An 18,044-nucleotide genomic window follows, 5' to 3' on the forward strand; every position below is an offset into this window, starting at 1 on the left:
ATTTCCTCTCTTGAAAAATGCCTGTTCAAGTCCTTTGTCATTTCTTAACTGGTTTGTTCATTTTGTTGTCATTGCATTTCTTGAGCTTTTTATAGAGTGTGGATATTAATCCTTCATTAGTTGCATAGGTTGCAAGTACTTTCTCCCATTCTGTCAGTTGCCTCTTTACTTTGCTGAGTGTTTCTTTTGCATTGCAAAAGCTTCTCATCTTGATTTAATCCCATTTTTCAATTTTAGCTTTGATTGCCTGGGCTTCTAGAGTCTTTTCCAAGAAATCTTTGCCTATGCCAATGTTTTGCAGAGTTTCCCCAATTTGCTCTAATAATTTGATGGTATTGGGTCATAGATTTAGGTATTTGATCCCTTTTGAGTGGATTTTTGTGTAAAGTGTAAGGTAGGGGTCTTGTTTCATGCTTCTGCATGTGGAGATTCAGTTTTCCCAGCACCATTTGTTGAAGAGACTGTCCTTGCTCTAGGGATTAATTTTAGCTCCTTTGTCAAAGATAATTTGGTTGTAGATGCATGGATTGATTTCTGAAGTTTCTATTCTGTTCCATTGGTCTACACGTCTATTTTTGGGCAAATGCCAGGCTGTTTTGATTATAACTGCCCTATAGTATGACTTGAAATCTGGTATTGTGATGCCTTCACTTTTTTTTATATATATATATATAAGCTTGCTTTAGCTATTTGGGGTTTCTTGTGTTTCCATATGAATTTTAGCATTGTTTCTTCTAGGTCTGAGAAGAATGTCATTGGTATTTTGATTGGGAACACATAAAATCTGAAAAATTGCACTTGGTAGTATGGAAATTTTTATGATATTAATTCTTCCAGTCCATTAACATGAATGATTTTTCCATTTATTTGTGTCTTCTTCTATTTTTTTCTTTAATGTTTTGTAAGTTTCATTGTAGAGATCTTTGACATTGGTTAAATTTATTCCAAAGTATTTACATATTTTGGGGGCTATTGTGAATGGGATTGATCTCATAAGTTCTTTCTCAGCCATAGCATTGTCTATGTAAGCTAAGGCTGTTGAGTTTTGTGTGCTAATTTTATATCCTGTCAGTTTACCAAACTCTTTTGTGAGTTCCAATAGTCTCACACTACTCAATAGTCTTTTGAACCCCCTAAATATAGAATCATATCATCTGCAAATAAGGATAGTTTGAATTCCTCCTTTCTGATTTGTATACCTTTGGTTGCTTTTTCTTGCCTATTGGCTTGGCTAAATCTTCCAGAATAGCAGTAGTAAGAGTGGGCACCCTTTTCTGGTTCTGGATCTTGGAGTAAATGCTTTCAATGTTTCCTCATTCAATAAAATGCTGACTGTGTGTTTGTCATAGATTCCTTGATTGTGTTGAGGAATGTTCCTTCTATACCCGATTTACTAAAGGTTTTCATCATGAAAGGATGTTGTTTTATCAAAAATGCATTGCATGTATTGAGATAATCATGTGATTTTTGATGTCAGTTTGTTAATGTGACATATCACATTTATTGATTTACAAATGTTGAACCATCCTTGCATACCAGGGATAAATCCCATTTGGTCCAGGTGAATGATCTTTCTGATGTATTGTTGAAATTGATTAGCTAGTATTTTGTTGTGGATTTTTGCATCTATGTTCATCAGGGATATTGGTCTTTAGTTCTCTTTCTCTGTTGTATCCTTTTCTGGTTTAGGAATTCAGGTGATGCTGGCTTCATAGATGCGTTTTGGAGGATTTTCTTCCTTTCAATTGTTTTGAATAGCTTGAGAAAAATTGTAATTAGTTATTCTTTAAATTTCTGATAGCTCAGAAGTGAAGCCATCCAGCCCTGGGCTTTTCTTTGTTGGGAGGGTCTCTATTACTGATTCATCTTGGTTCTCTGTATTGATCACTGGTCTATTTATGTTTTCCATGTCTTCATGACTCAATCTTTTCATGTTGTCTGTGTCTAGGAATCTATTCATTTCTTTTAGTTTTCCCAATTTGTTGGCATACAGCTCTTTTTAGTAATTCCTGATGATTCTTTTTTTCTTTGGTATCTGTTGTTACATTTACTTTTTTTTAGTCCCTGGTTTTATTGATTTGGTTCTTTTCCATCTTTTTCTTTGGATAGGTGGGCCAACGGTGTATCAGTTTTGTTCATTTTTTTTGAAAACCATTTTTTCATTTGACCTATTGTATAGCTCTTTTTGGTTTCAATCTTGTTCATTTCTTCTTTAATTTTAATTACTTATTCCTTCTACTAATTTTGCTTTTGGTTTGTTGCTGTTTTTCTAAGTCCTTGAGATGCATTGATAGCTCTTTTATTTGGTACCTTTCCAATTTCTTCATGTATACACCAGTTGCTATAAAATTTCCTCTTAACACTTCTTTTGCTGTATCCCATAAGTTTTATTACATTAATGTTAGACAAAAGGCCGAAAAGCGATCCCCACCCCCCACATTCATTTTGATATGTTGCATTGTCATCTTCATTTATTTCCAGAAATTTTTTTGATCTATCTTTTGATTTATTCTATGACCCACTGTTCATTCAGGAGTATGTTGTTCAGTCTTCATGTATTTGCATATGGTTTAGAGATTCTTGAGTTGTTGATTTCCAGCTTTATTTCATTGTGGTCAAAATAGTCACATAGTATGATTTTTTTTTTTGAATTTGCTGAGACTTGTCTTATGGCTTAGCATCTGGTTTATCCCAGAGAAAGTTCCATGCACTAACAAGAATAATATGTATTCTGCAACTGTGGGATGAAAAGTTCTGTAGATAACAATTACGTACACTTGAGCCATAGTGTCAATTAGCTCTATTATTTCCTTGTTTATTTTCTCTCTAGTTGATCTGTCATTGATGAAAGTGGGGTGTTGTTCCCCAAAGCCATTACAATGGAGTCCATGTCTTCTCAGATCCATTAATATTTCCTTTAATAGCCAGATATCCTGGGATGGCATGAATATACATTTATTATAGTCATGTAGTCATATCTTCCTACCTAGTACCCATTCTTTGTCTCTTTTAAGAGTTTTTGTGTTGGGGCCTGTGCTGTGGTGTAGTGGGTAAAGCTGCCACCTGCAGTGCTGGCATCCCATAGCTGCGCCGGTTCAAGACCTGGCTGCTCCACCTCCAATCCAGCTCTCTGCTATGGCCTGAGAAAGCAATAGAAGATGGCCCAAGTCCTTGGGCCCCTTCGCTTGTGTGGAAGTCCCAGAAGAAACTCGTGGCTCCTTGCTCACATCAGCACAGCTCTGGCAGTGGCAGTCAATTGGGGAGTGAACCAGAGGATGGAAGACCAGAGCCAGCTGCCTGTGTGTGCTGGAACTAGATGGTTTGAGCCCCAGAACTCTGTAGCCTGTGATAGGCATTGAGGCTAGGGCCACCTCATAGTCGTATGTGGATGCCCAGCCCCTGTCGATCCTCCCAGCCAGACTCAAAGTCTGTGAAGAATGTGGATTTTTCCCTCTGGTAAAATTCCTGGATCACACTCATGCACAATACCTGCCGGCCGCAGTCCTACTCATTTCACAATCACGCAGGGCATGTGCAAGAGTCTCTGAAGGCAGTACTAATTAATGCTGGAACGGCTCCTTCTCCCTGTTGCCAGGTGGGAGCAGCGTAGCTGCTGCGGTTGCCTCTCCTGATTAGATGGAGACTGTCGCCACCAGTTGCCACGTGAGTACAAAAGACCTGCAGCAGCTGATACATATTTTGTCCAAAATAGTGTCCGCCCTCTCACAGCAGGTTGCTGGGCGCTGTTGTGGTGGGGGATGGAGAGACATGCCCCTTTTCTTTTTCTCTGGGTGAGTGGAAGCCCTGTTCCCCTCAGGGCTCTGGACCAGACTCAAAGATACTATAGAAGGCTAAGCTTTCCCTCTGGCTGTATCAACAGTGGCACAGGATGCAAAGTTTGATCTCACCTTGCTCTCCAAAGTTGGCGCTTCTCTGGCTCAGGACTTCTGGGGTCCTTTGTTGTGTCCATGCTCATTGCTGTGAGTCTGAGCCGTCAATACAGGTCCACGGTGTCTCTACTCTGCAGAATCTCTACTACGGTTTTTCCCTCCAACTCTCCCCCTTAGAATGCACTTTCTCCATTTTTTTTTCTTTTACTATTTTTGCCTAGCCTAGAGCAGACTGCCCTGTCGCTATTCCACTATGTTGGAAACTGTCTCCATGAACTTTTTGAAGACCCTTTGTAAGCATGGGTTTAAAATTTGTTTGCACCAAAATAAACTTCCTAATTTAGTATATGTTAATCATACACATGGAAGACACAAAAAAAATAATAGCTTGTCATTTCAAAAAGGAATAATGAAGTCAAAAGTTTTTGCAATTCCGAGGTAGAGGGTCAAATGTCTAAGTTGTTAGATTTAAATAAATCAGGAATATAACAAAATGTAACTGGATGAAAAGCCATAATTAAGGGTGCAGATTTTTTTTTTAAAGTTCAACTCAGTGCAGTTTAAGGAAAAGACCTAAGAATCAGACAGTTTGAAAGGACACATTTGGGTAAAAGGATACCTAATAATTCAACAGATAAGCCGTGGTGCCTGGTACATTGATAGCATTGCCAAAGTCTATTTGTTGGCAACATTGTCTGTATTATATGTGGGTTACAGAATAGAAGAATATAAATGTTTCATCTATTTTATGTAGCAGTTCTATAGTAGCATGTTCTAGTGTATCACTTTTTGTGCATTTCTTTTTTTTTCCTCCTTGATCAAAATTTTAATTCAACCTGTATTGCATGTTCTTTTTATATGGTGAAGTTCGTATCTATGGAGCATTTTAGTTCCTGGAATGAATAGCAGTAGTTGATGCAGTACATTTACCTAATGAGGCAATGATATAGTTAATTATCTGTAAGAAAATTTAGAACTAATATACATGCTACCCTTCATTTTTGAAGAAAATCACTACGCACATATTTATTTTAGTCACCCACAGTATGACCAACATTGGAAATTCATTGTATTTGTGAAGAAAAACCCATTTGGAGACCTTTGCCAAGAATGATTTACCTTTTTAAATCAACTGGTCATGAGTTTTTAATCCAGAAATCATTGGTAGTAGGAGGCAGTAAGTATGAGAGCGAAGCAGAGAAGATGCAATACATTTTCCCTCATAGAGAGGAGACATTTAGTTGGGGTCTGGGATGGGGAGAAGGCAAGACAAGGAAAGAAACACTCATAATAGAACTAAAGAACAAATGAAACTCATTGCTTGGATAAAAGATAGTTTTTGTATGGTTAAACACATTTAGAAACTTAGTGCACATTTAAGCCATGCTCCATATATTGTATAGAAAATACATGAGAAAGATATTTTTCTGTGTGTAGGAGCAAGATAGCAAGTTGAAACCTTATCTTGCTTCAGAGGTGTTAGTGTCACCTGTAATGGATGAGTTACTGTTGTAGCATGAACAGATTGCTCAGGGTCTCTAAGATCTTAGAAAATACCTGGGGGAACCTTTATGTCTCCAGGGACAGCTGAGATGCTTGCATTTTGTCAAAATGAAATCTGTGAAAATATGCTACTCACTTTATTTATTTTTTGGGCAGGCGGAGTGGATAGAGAGAGAGACAGAGAGAAAGGTCTTCCTTTTCCGTTGGTTCACCCCCCCCAATGACCGCTGGCCGGCGCGCTGCCCGCCGGCGCACCGCGCTGATCCAGAGCCAGGAGCCAGGTGCTTCTCCTGGTCTCCCATGCCGGTGCAGGGCCCAAGGACTTGGGCCATCCTCCACTGCCCTCCCTGGCCACAGCAGAGAGCTGGCCTAGAAGAGGGGCAACCGGGACAGAATCCTGCGCCCCAACCGGGACTAGAACCTGGTGTGCCGGCGCCACAGGTGGAGGATTAGCCTATTGAGCAGCAGCGCCGGCGGCTACTCAATGACCTGAGTAGTGGGGCTTTGCAAGAGCACTTTTCGTTAACACAATGGTCAACATATACAGGGCAAAGACGAAGCAAAACCAAGTTGTTGATGCTTGTTTCATGCTGATTTCAACTGAGCTGAATAATACCTGCATGTCACTCTTGTCTGATGATCTTAATATGGGTACTGTTGAAGAAGACACCACCTCATCCTATCACTTTTGACTTTTGAAGTAGAGAGCTTATTTGTAAAAGGAAAAGAGGGAATTAAGTCAAATTTAATCATGAATTCATCAGTGATTTTGGGGAAGAAGCTCATATATTTATTCTAATGTAATTTGACACAACAGCATATGTTAGTTTTTTTATACTCAGTGATGGCATTAATATTTTGAATGATTGGCTATTGCCACATTATTTGTATATAAAATAAGGGGAAAGTAAATGGAAAACATAAACTATCAGGGTTAAGACTTGATAAATTTTCTCTTTGCCCTTAATGTCTGAACTCATAACTGAAAATTCTTTTGCTCATGAGGTGTTGCAAGTTACAGATAGCTCTTGCCTTCTGGAGCTTTTACTTCTGCATACATTACCAACTTGTCCCTGTCTAACACCTTTTTAGTTGTAGTCATTTTAGCAAATATATATAGGTGACTCAGCTTGCTCACCAAGCACAGCTGAGAGTCCCTTGGAATAAAATCCCATCTTTATGCCATCTCTTATGCCAGGTGCCTTTGTGGGAGAAGAGTTGGGACGAGAAGGAGGTTAGCAGTTATCCCCGTCAGTCCTGTGTGATGGATTGCCCGGGAAGGATCTGCAAATGCAGTAGTATGTTTGATGGTATCATGGACATCTTTTAGACCGCTGTTCCTAGATGTTGCTTGGGATACAGCTGGTGACAACCTCATATGTTGATTTGAGGTGGGGGAATCTGCTGGAGTAGTAGAGAGGTCAATTCAGTGATTGTAGAAATCTAATATTTAAGGAAGAGTCTAACCCTCAATACCCAGGAAGTAACACATAAACCCCAGTGGCGAGTCAAATGTGACTCAAGCAAAGACAGAGGTAGATCACTGTTACGTCCCCAGGGAAATGGCCTAATTCTGAGATCTGGTAGTACTTGCTGAGTATCCAATCACAGCACCCACATTCCCAGGCCACACTGATCACCACCATCATCATCACCACCATTTTACAATCCGTCTATTAACGCTACAAAGCAGTTTCACACTAATGATGTCCTTGCTTCTCACAGATAAGCAGGTGGGGTTACCGTGGTTCATTTTATAGATGAGAAACTCAAAGCATATTGCCATTAAATAATTTACTTAGAGTCAAATAGCTAATTAGCATCAGATTAGAGCTCTCCACTATCAGACTTGGGCTCTTAATAGCAAAAATTTTTAAATAAGAAATCAGCATCCTAATTTATACTCTATGAAAAGCTAGTGAAAAATATTATCAATGTCTTCAGCATAGCCTGTGAAAGGAGCTGGATAATATAAATGCTTGAGTTTATACTTCCTAATTAAGATATTTTAAAAGGACTTTTTGGAAAATATTATAATTTACTCCCAAACATATGGTGGAAGTCTTCGGCATAGTGGTGGAAGTCTTCGACATAGTAGTGTAAGCTTTGAGAAGAGTGAACTCAGGTTAAAAAGATTTTATCTATTAAAGTTAAATGATAGACATTTTAATTCTTACATTTTAAAAAACAGCTTTGAATAAGTAACCCAAGTGCTTATCAGAATAAATGTTTTTGCTGTAGGTGAGAAACTCTGAGACTTAGCTTAACTAGTGTTGGAACATGACATATGTAAAGTAGTTGCCAATAAGTGTGTTTTGAGCATTATAGACACATTCAGTTGCTAAATATTTTAAACTAAATCAGAAATATTTGTTGTAGAGTACTGATCCTATCATCTGTGCGAGTCAGGAGAGGCACTTAACTTCCATGGGCCTCAGTTTCCTTGAATAGTTTAGTGTTGGGGGCAGGTGATTGGTGCAGTGGGTAAGACACTACTTGGGTTGCATGTATCCCATATTGGAGTACCTGGGACTGAGTCTTGGTTTTGCTTCTGGTTTCAGCCTCTTGTTAATGTGCACTATGGGAGGCAACAGGTGTTGGCTCAACTACTTGGGTCCCTGCCTCTTATGAGAGAGACCTTGATTGTGTGCCTTGCTCCAAACTTTGGCGCAGTCTTGAATGTTGTGGGCATTTGGGAAGCCAGTTGATGGGAGATCTCTCTCTCTCTCTCTCTTTTTCCACATTTCAAATAAAATAAATAAATAAATAAAAATTAAAAATAATCAAGTATTGGTCCAGTTGATCTTAAATTCAAATTTTAGCACTAAACTGGACTAAGGGCTAAATGTTTAATTCACTAATTTTTTGGTAGAACTGCATTTTTAAAAAAATTTCTTGCAGATGAAGAGAGAAGTGCATGGGGAGGGGGACCTGAGTAACTATCATTTCCTCACTGAAATTTTGTAATATTCTTCTGCCTTCCATCTGACCCCACACTAGTTTGCTGTCCTCATGCCTATGCAAATATAGCAGTTGCAGTGGCTTTGCTGCTGTGTGTTGGTTCCAGACAATGTAAAAGTTTTAAACGCTGCCAAGAAATCCTTTTGGTGCATTTTAGGAAAGAGAAAGAAGCAAAAAGGTTCCCCCCCCCCCAAAAATGTGTGAGGCTTAATGAGACTATTCCATTTTCCTTCACATCACATTAATTTTCAAAATATTTTCCAGTGATCTTGACATTCATGTCATACGGAAAACTGAAGGAGCAGAGGGAGGCATTTATTTCCAGAAGAGGTCAGGGAGCATAATGAGGTGACGGAGACTAGTAACTAATCAAGCATGCAGTACACACTTTCATTAAGGCCCATGTGTCACAAAACCACAATATTTTAATTTTCTGCTTCCCACTGTTTATTCTGGAGAGTTTCTATTAAGGTTTATTTCAGCTACATTTTACAAAGAATAGAAGTGTGAAATTTTCAGTTTTATTAGAGGTGAAATTTTTTATTCTAAGGTTCATCTTCATTTGTGTGAAAGAAAAAAGCTGCTCTTGATGGTTCAATAATAAAGAAGGCGGATTGTTTACAGAGGCAAGTAACAAGACTCGATTGTGTGCCATGATCCAATCTCTCCTTAAATCTAGAATTTCTTATCCAACTCAATGATGGCATCTGCTGGGAGCTCAAAATTTCTGTGGCACATCTTTGTTACAGCCCTAAATCTCATGGAAACAAGCCAGGAGAGAAATTTAAATGAGTGTAATCCTCTAGAAAAAATACACTTGGAATTTTTCTCTCAATAGGAACTTTGTTTGCAGACAGCAAACAGTGTACCCAGACAACAAGAACAGCATCTGCTCCTGTGGGTAAGAACTGACTTCTTAATCATGAGCTATTCACTTCAAAATGACTGCAGGCTGTTGGAACAACATGGGCTTTCCTCACGGAGCCCCTTTCAACACTACCACACACACTGAATGCCAACATTATAGTTTACCTTTTTGTTTTAAATGTGATTTGCTAAGGCAAGGTAAAGGGGACGCATAAAACAGGGATAAACAACAAATCCATCAAGTGAGATGAAGGTGATTGGATTTGTTTGGCATCTGGTCTGGAAGAGTAATGTGTTGGTAGGCCTTTATTTCAGTTTAGATTTGTCAATTTGAGGGAATCATCTCTTTTTTTCTCTCAGTAAGTCCATCTTTACCATGATGGCACCGACTGTTTTGATTACTGGATAGTAGATACCAGGTTCCCGACCACAATGTCTGCAGTGAGAGGAAGGATCTTGGGGGTGAGAAACCACCTTCCTCTGCAATTAAAAGACTTTACTTCTGAATCTCTGTCCCAAAGCATTGACAAGAAAGAAAATGACATATGTTTTAGATTTGGGGATTATAGGCTGTGTTATTTGCTGTGACCCTTAGTATTTGCTATCTTGTCAACTTGTTGCCATGTAAGGTAAAATAGCATGGCCAAAAAACCTTTCTGTTGATGCTCGAAGGCTAACTCAGGAACTGTGCCTCTTGATGTTGAATTCTAGAGAATAATTGAAGAATCTGAAGAGACCTTCAAGGTCATCCAGTCTAAGCTTTTCTTTTAAAATTAAATTTATTTATTTGAAAGTCAGAATGATTTACTCCCCAAATGGTTGGTTTACTCTCCAAATTGCCATCATGGCCAGGGCTCAGCCAGGATGAAGCCAGGAGCCTAGAATTCCATCTGAATCTACCCTGTGGGTGGCAGGGAGTACTTAGGCCATCCTCTGCTACATTTCCAGGCACATTAGCAGGGAGCTGGATTGGAAGTGAAGAGTTGAGGACTCAAACTGGCACTAAGATATAGGATGCTGGCATTGCAGGCAGTGACCTAACCTGCTGCTCCACAAGGCTGGCCCCTGTGTAGAAACTTTTCAACAGTGACAGTAGTGAAAAACCAAAATTCTACCTCTAGAAAAGAAAAACAGACAAAAAAATTTGACATATCTGTTCTGTAGGACATCCATTCAAATAAAGGCCAAACAATAAAACAAAGCAAGACAAAATGCTTGCCTCCTTCCCATGCCCACCTCCTCTTTTCATGGCTATAAAGCATCAATTCCTTATGTTATGAGATTTCCAGATACTGGTATGTCCTGGCTTACTTCCTGGGTACACAATCCAATATCTGTAGGTGTATTTTAAAGCATATTATCTGGACAAGAGAGCACAGTGGAGCAGATAAATCATATCAAAATTTTATAAAAATTCTGACCCACTAGACATGAGGACTCAGAGAAATTAAGCAAATAATCTCATGTCACACAAATGGGTTTCTCTCATAGAATAATATTTTTTTCCACTTTTTCTTTTCCTCTTTTTTTAAAACTTTTATTTAATGAATACAAATTTCATAGGTACAACTTTAGGAATATAGTGGTTCAACCCCCCATACTTACCCTCCCACCCTTACTCCCATCCAACCTCCTACTCCCTATCCCTTCCCATTCTTCATTAAGATTAATTTTTAATTAACTTTATATATAGAAGATCAACTGTATACTTATAGTAAAGATTTCAACAGTTTGTACCCCCCTCCACAAAATATATAAAGTACTGTTTGAGAACAAGTTTTGCAGTTAATTCTCATAGTACAACACATTAAGGACAGAGATCCTACATGGGGAGTAAGTGTACAGTAACTTCTGTTATTAATTTAACAATGACACTCTTATTTATGATGTCAGTGATCACCTGAGGCTCTTGCCATGAGCTGCCAAGCCTATAGAAGCCTTTTGAATCCACAAACTCAGTCAGTATTTAGACAAGGCCATAAACAAAGTAGAAGTTCTCTCCTCCCTTTGGAGAAAAGTACATCTTTCTTTGATGGCCCCTTCTTTCCACTAGGATCTCTCACTCATGGAGATCCTTCATGTAGGACTATTTTTTTCCCACTATGTCATGCCTGAAATGCTGTCAAGGGCTTATCAGCCAGTCCAGAGTGTCTTAAGGGCTGATTCTGAGGTCAGAGTGCTGTTCAGGACATTTGTCATTCTATGAGTCTGCTCTGCTGTTCTACATTTTTCTACACTGAGCTGCTTATTAACCAGATATGAAATTTCAGATGTTATCTCGTCATCTCAGACTTGGGGATCATATGCATTTGTTTCATTAACAACCATATTATTTGGTTGTTTTATGTTATTTACACAAACAATAGTTAAACTGGGTCTTTCATAATTATATTTGTTCTTAGGATTTTATCTTTGAGTATTTAATCACTATTTGAACTTCCCAGAGTAAAATATCTTTTTAAGTTTATGTACTCATGAGGCAAAAGGACAGAGGAAGAGAGAGAGAAAGGAGAGAGAGAAAGGGAGAGAGAACAAGCATGCACACTCTCATTACTACACAATGCCTGCAGAAGTGAGGTATGGGTCAGGCTGGAGCCAGGAGCCAGGGACACAATCCATGTCTCCCACATGTGTTGCAGGAATCTAATCACTTGGGCCATTTCCTGCTGTTTTTCTAGGGTCAACATTCACAGGAAACTAGAGTCAGGAGCCAGTGGCAGGTATTGAACTCAGGTGCTCTGATGTACTTGTTCTATATGTGGGAGCTAAAATTAAAAATACAAACAAAAAAAAAAAAGAAAGAAAAAAGAAACAACAGTATTGCTGCAGATATAGTTTTGTAGAACTTTGTTTTATACCTTTGTGAAATCAGTGGTTAAGAATGTTATACTACTATAGTTTTAATGATCTGTGATTATTTTAAAATTCAGTGTATATGGATGACATGATCATTTTTCTATTCAATTATTGTTTATGGCCATTGTTTATATTCTCGCTCAACTAGGGTCTTTTTGATTTTTATTTGTTAAACTTCCTATTCGGTGAAGTATTAAGTATTATAAATTAAAAATATGTTATCTTAAAAACTAAAAATAGAGAAAGGGAGACAGAAGGAGGGTGAGAAGGAGAGATGAGAGAGAAAAGGCATATCATTGTGTTGTTAGATCTACAAATTACATTGAATCTGTTAAAAACTAATTTTTTTAAAAAAAATTAAAAATGTATATATGAAACACATGAAATTTGTTTTCTCTATAGAAATAAAGAGTAAAAAAAGACTTCAGTTGGTTTAGTCAAGTCCTTTTCCTAAAAAATAAGGGATCATTGATTCACACTTTTTCAGATACCCCAAAGACAGAATAAGGTCAGTAGACATAGCAGGTAGTTGAATATATCTTTGAAAATGGAAATTACTTTTGGTATATTCTATTAGATTTGGACTCTGAATATCACTGGAACTCCTACAAGGAGGAGACATACTTTTACTCTGGTGGCACATTTTAAACCTTTTTGTAGAGATGGCTGTTGAAGCAGAACATGGCGATCTTGGAAAGTTGAACAGGCAGAGAGAGGAGCTTGGGATAACTGAGATAATGGAATAGTAATTTCTGGAGAGGAAGAAGTTACTGATGAAAAGAGCTGCAGTCATCTAGATATAGATGTCTTTTTCAGTCTTTTCTGAATAACAATATTAAATTTTTTTGTAGTTGAGCAAAGGATGATTGGGGAACTTATTATAAGCTGAACAATTCCCAGAACTCACACAGAGTAGGAAGACGATTGATCTACAGGCATGCAGAGGAGAGAGCCTTCATTCTATACACAGAGAATTAAGGAGTGATTCCAGTAGAGTCAATAGTAGGGCTAAAACATCCCTAGAATGAAGGCTACTTCAAATCACTCTAACAAACTTTGAGAACAAGGCTGTGGATTTGTTATATGGATGCTGTATTATGTTGAGCTATGTTCCTTTTATATCTAATTTGTTCAAGTATTTTTTAAAGATTCATATATTTATTTCGAAGCCCAGATTTGAGAGAGAGAGAGAGGAGACGAGAGTAGGAAAGATCTTCCACCAGCTGGTTCACTCCTCAAATGGCTATAACAGCCATGGCTGGGCCAGAAGGAAATCAAGAGACAGGAGTTTCTTCCAGGTCTTCCACATGGATGCAGGGGCCCAAATGCTTGAGCTATCTTCTATTGATTTCCCTAGGTCTTCAGCAGGGAGCAGGATCGGAAGTGGAGCAGCTAGGACAAGAACCATATTCATATGGGATAACCATGTTGCAGGTCATGGCCTTGGCTGGTATGTTACAATGGCAGCCCCTTGTTCAGGGTTTTTGATCGTTTATGGATATCAGATTTGTCTATGGCCTTTTCTGTATATATTGAAATGACCATGTGATTTTCATTCTTTATTCCATTCATGTGATGTATCATGTTTATTGATTTGCCATTATTGAACCATCGCTGTATCACTGGGATAAATCCCATTTGATCATGGTGTATAATATTTTTTTCTTGACAGTCAGAGTTAGACACAGAGAGAGAGAGACAGAGAGAAAGGTCTTCCTTTTCTGTTGGTTCACTGCCGATCTGAAGCCAGGAACCAGGTGCTTCCTCCTGGTCTCCCATGTGGGTGCAGGGCCCAAGGACTTGGGCCATCCTCCACTGCCTTCCCAGGCCACAGCAGAGAGCTGGACTGGAAGAGGAGCAACCGGGACAGAATCTGGTGCCCCAACCGGGACTAGAATCCGGGGTGCTTGCGTCGCAGGTGGAGGACTAGCCAAGTGAGCTACGGCACTGGCCGATGTATAATATTTTTGATGTATTGTTGAATTCTATTTGCCAGTACTTTGCTGATAATTTTTGCGTCTATATTCATCAGGGAGATAGGTCTATAGTTTTATTTTGTGATTGTTGTGTCCTTGTTTGGTTTGGGAGTTGAGAACTGTTATTAAATACCAAACTATCAGGGGCTGGCACTGTGGCACAGCAGGGTAAAGCCCTGGCCTGAAGTGCCGGCAACCAAAAGGGCACTGGTTCTAGTTCCAGTTGCTTCTCTTCCGATCCAGCTCTCTGCTATGGCCTGGGATAGCAGTAGGAGATGGCCCATGTCCTTGGGCCCCTGCACCCATGTGGGAGACCTGGAGGAAGCTCCTGGCTCCTGGCTTCGGACTAGTGCAGCTCCAGCCGTTGCAGTCATCTGGGGAGTGAACCAGTGGATGAAAGAAGTCTCTCTCTGTCTCTACCTCTCTCTGTAACTCTGTCTTTCAAATAAATAAAATAAATCTTTACAAAAAATAACAAACTATCCAAGTTGGTTAATGTAATCTTAATGTAAATCTCATCAGATTTTAAAAATATACAGTTAAAGCCCAATTCTAAAATTGATTTAAAAAAGCAAAGAATCTACAAGAACTCAACGAATTTTGAGAAAAAAATTTGGATATAAAACTTACTATAAAGCTATGAATATTAGTATCAAAATGATATGATATTGGCATAAAAAGTCATATAGCTCAATGGGGGGCATAATATAGGTCACAAATAGAACCACATGTATAAGATGAATTGATATTCAACAACAATGCCAAGAAAATTTAATGAGGTCATGTAAGAGTCTTCTAACAAATGGTGCTAGAATAACTGGATAGCCATTTGGAAAAAAAAGAACTCAGGGACCACACATATTACCTCACATCATCCAAAAAAATTAACTCAAAATGGATTATATACCTAAAAAACATACAAACTATAAAATTTTTTAGACAATACTGTAAGAGAAGCCAGACAATCCAACTTTTTTTATAGAACACAAAGTCTTCAATGTATACAATTTTTAAAAATTAATCAGAATTCATTAAAGTTAAAAACATCTGCCCTTTGAAAGACACAATTAACAAATGAAAAAAACAGGGAGGACATATTTATTATATGTGCCCTGAATAAAGAATTCTACCTGTTATGTTCAGCATGTACAAAGAACCCTAGCAACCTAATAGCAAAAAGACAGATGATTCCATAGAAAATGTAAACTGGTGTCACACAGAAAAGCTGTATAAGTAGCCAACAAGCACATGGAATTATTTTCAACATTAATCATTGGGAAAATGCAAAAATAAAACCACCTGAGACACCACTACACACTGGACACCATGATTAAAATTAGAAAGCCTGACAATACCAGGTGTTGACTAGTTTTTGTAATAACTACATTGCTGGTGGAAATGTCCAGTGTCCAGTTAAATTGGACATTTCTAATAAAGCTGAGCATCGTCCTAATATATTTCTCTTCTCATATTTTTGAAACTTCAAACAACTCAAGTGTCCATCATTAGGTTGCTGGCTAACTAAGTCATAATTCAGTAGTAAAATACTATTTGCAGTAAATATAAATGAACTATTGATCCACATAATATGGATAAATATCTGAAAATAGAAAAGTGCATACAGTAGTCCCCCATTATCTGATGTTTCACCTTTCCAGGTTTTGTTTACTGTGCTTTTACTTACATTTGCTCAACCACAGCTTGACAATATTAAATGAAAAATTCCAGCAATAAAAAATTTGTAAGTTCTAAATTGTACACTGTTCTGAGTAGCATGATGAAATTTTGCAGCCTATCTTTTCATCCTTCCTGGGTCACGAATCATCCCTTTGTCCCACATATTCATGCTGTATACAGTGTCTGCTGATTAGTCACTTCGTAGCATCTCTAAGTTATGACATTGATTGTTGTGGTTGGCTTAATGCTGCATCAAATTGCCTACCTCATTTACCTGGCTTCATCTCGTCATGGAAGCATTGCATCATGTTACAGGTCACAAGGGCAAGTACTGTACAATATATTTCATGAGAGAAACGGATTCATATAACTTCAATTTCAATATTTTGTCATATTTGCTCTATTTCGTTATTGTTATTGTTAATAATAACACTTGTTATTGTTATTGTTAATAATAAGCTTTTATAGGTCTGCATATATAGGGAAAAGCATAGTGTATTTTTAGGGTTGGGTACAATCTGCAATTTCAGGCACCCACCGGGGATCTCGAACTATATCCACCTTGGATAATAGGAGGCTACTGTGTACTATGTGATTCCATTTACATGAACATTTAGAAAAGATTATTCTGATTTATAGTAACAAAGTATATTAGTTATTTTTTGGGGCCAGAGTAAGCAGATGATATCAGGTATGGGGTGATTAACTGGAAATAGGCATGAAGGACATTCTTGGAGTTATGGAAATATATTTTGAATGTGCTAATGGTTTCAAAGTTTACAGCTGACAAAATCATTGGACTATACACTTAAAATTGGAACATTTTAAAGCACACAGTTTATACCTCAATATGGATGATTTTTTTAGAAAAGGATAATCTCTTTCCTTTAGTGATTTGTTTGTAGTAATTTTGACATATAGAGACTTACATTTTTACAGAGTCAAAATATATCAATCTTTCTCTTCACAGTTTTTGAGTTTTGTGTCACATCTAGAAAAGCTTTTTCTGCATGTTTCATAGAAAGGGCATTTAACAGAATGCTTTATATATTTTATAATGGCATCAGTTAGCCATAGAGACAGTTTACCCTTGAGAAAGTTACCTTATCTCTCTATTAGTAATTTCTCCATTTTAAAATCTGTGAAGAATTACAGCTTGTACCTCAATGACAGACAGTGTTAGAAATACTGAAAAAGTAGTTAGAAAGCTAATGAGTACATTGGAATGCATAATTAATACTAGATAATCTTATATTTTCTTTTCATTTTTATTATTTAAACTATTATAAATATTAAGAGAAATACAGAGATTATAGTGAATGCATGTGTCAAATCTTATTTTAAAATTCTACCAAATTTGCTTTAGATGTATTTACTTTAAGAAATACACCAGAGCACTTCAAAAAGTTTCTGGAAAAATGGAATGTAAAGATCAGTTGATACTGGTGCAAAAAAATTTTGAAATCCATGGCATAGTTTTTTGATAATATACATTTTCGTGAACTTTTTGAAAGTCTGTTATGTTTATAATTTCAATCTTTTTGTTCACAGCACATATTCAACAAACGTACCTATTTTTTAATTTCATTTTTCCACAACCTTTTTGACATACCCTGAAACTGAAAGAGATAGCATTGAATTACTGTTAAAACTCATTAATCTCAGTCTTTCTCTAGCCTATATATAATCACTTAACTGAAATTTATGTGTATTCTTCTTGTCCATGTTGTAAGATTATACTATATGTATGTATATTTTTAAAATATGTTTTCATTCTATTTTTATTTTTATCTGACATATAAAATCTGTGTATACTTGTGAGGTACCATTTGATGTTTCAATGCATTATACATTGCTCACAACAGGGTAAACATATTTATCTCCTCAAACATTTATCCTTTATTTACAGTGAAAACATTCAAAATCCTTTCTTGGCACAGAAAGACAAGTATTGCATAGTTGAACTCATATGTGGAATCTAAAAAACTTGATTTCATAAAAGTTGAGAGTAGAATGGTGATTATCATAGACTGGGGAGAGTGGGAAGGGATGAGAAAAGGTTGATTGATGGGTAATAAGCTATAGTTTGATAGGAGTAAGAAGTTCATGTATACTACTTAAATTATAGGTTTTGAATTTTAAGTCTTATAAAATGGCACACTGCATTATTATACTTCTTACAGTTGTAACTCCACAAAATGTAAAGGGGAATTCATCGATGTTTTCATATGTTAGAGTAATTTTACACTTTTATTTTCTACATTAATGTCTTTAAACTACCTGAATCTTATTTTACTACAAAGTATTATACAGA

Source organism: Oryctolagus cuniculus, chromosome 1 (genome assembly GCF_051225735.1).
Source record: "Oryctolagus cuniculus isolate XC-2025 breed Fujian yellow rabbit chromosome 1, ASM5122573v1, whole genome shotgun sequence".
NCBI classification, from domain to species: Eukaryota; Metazoa; Chordata; class Mammalia; order Lagomorpha; family Leporidae; genus Oryctolagus; species Oryctolagus cuniculus.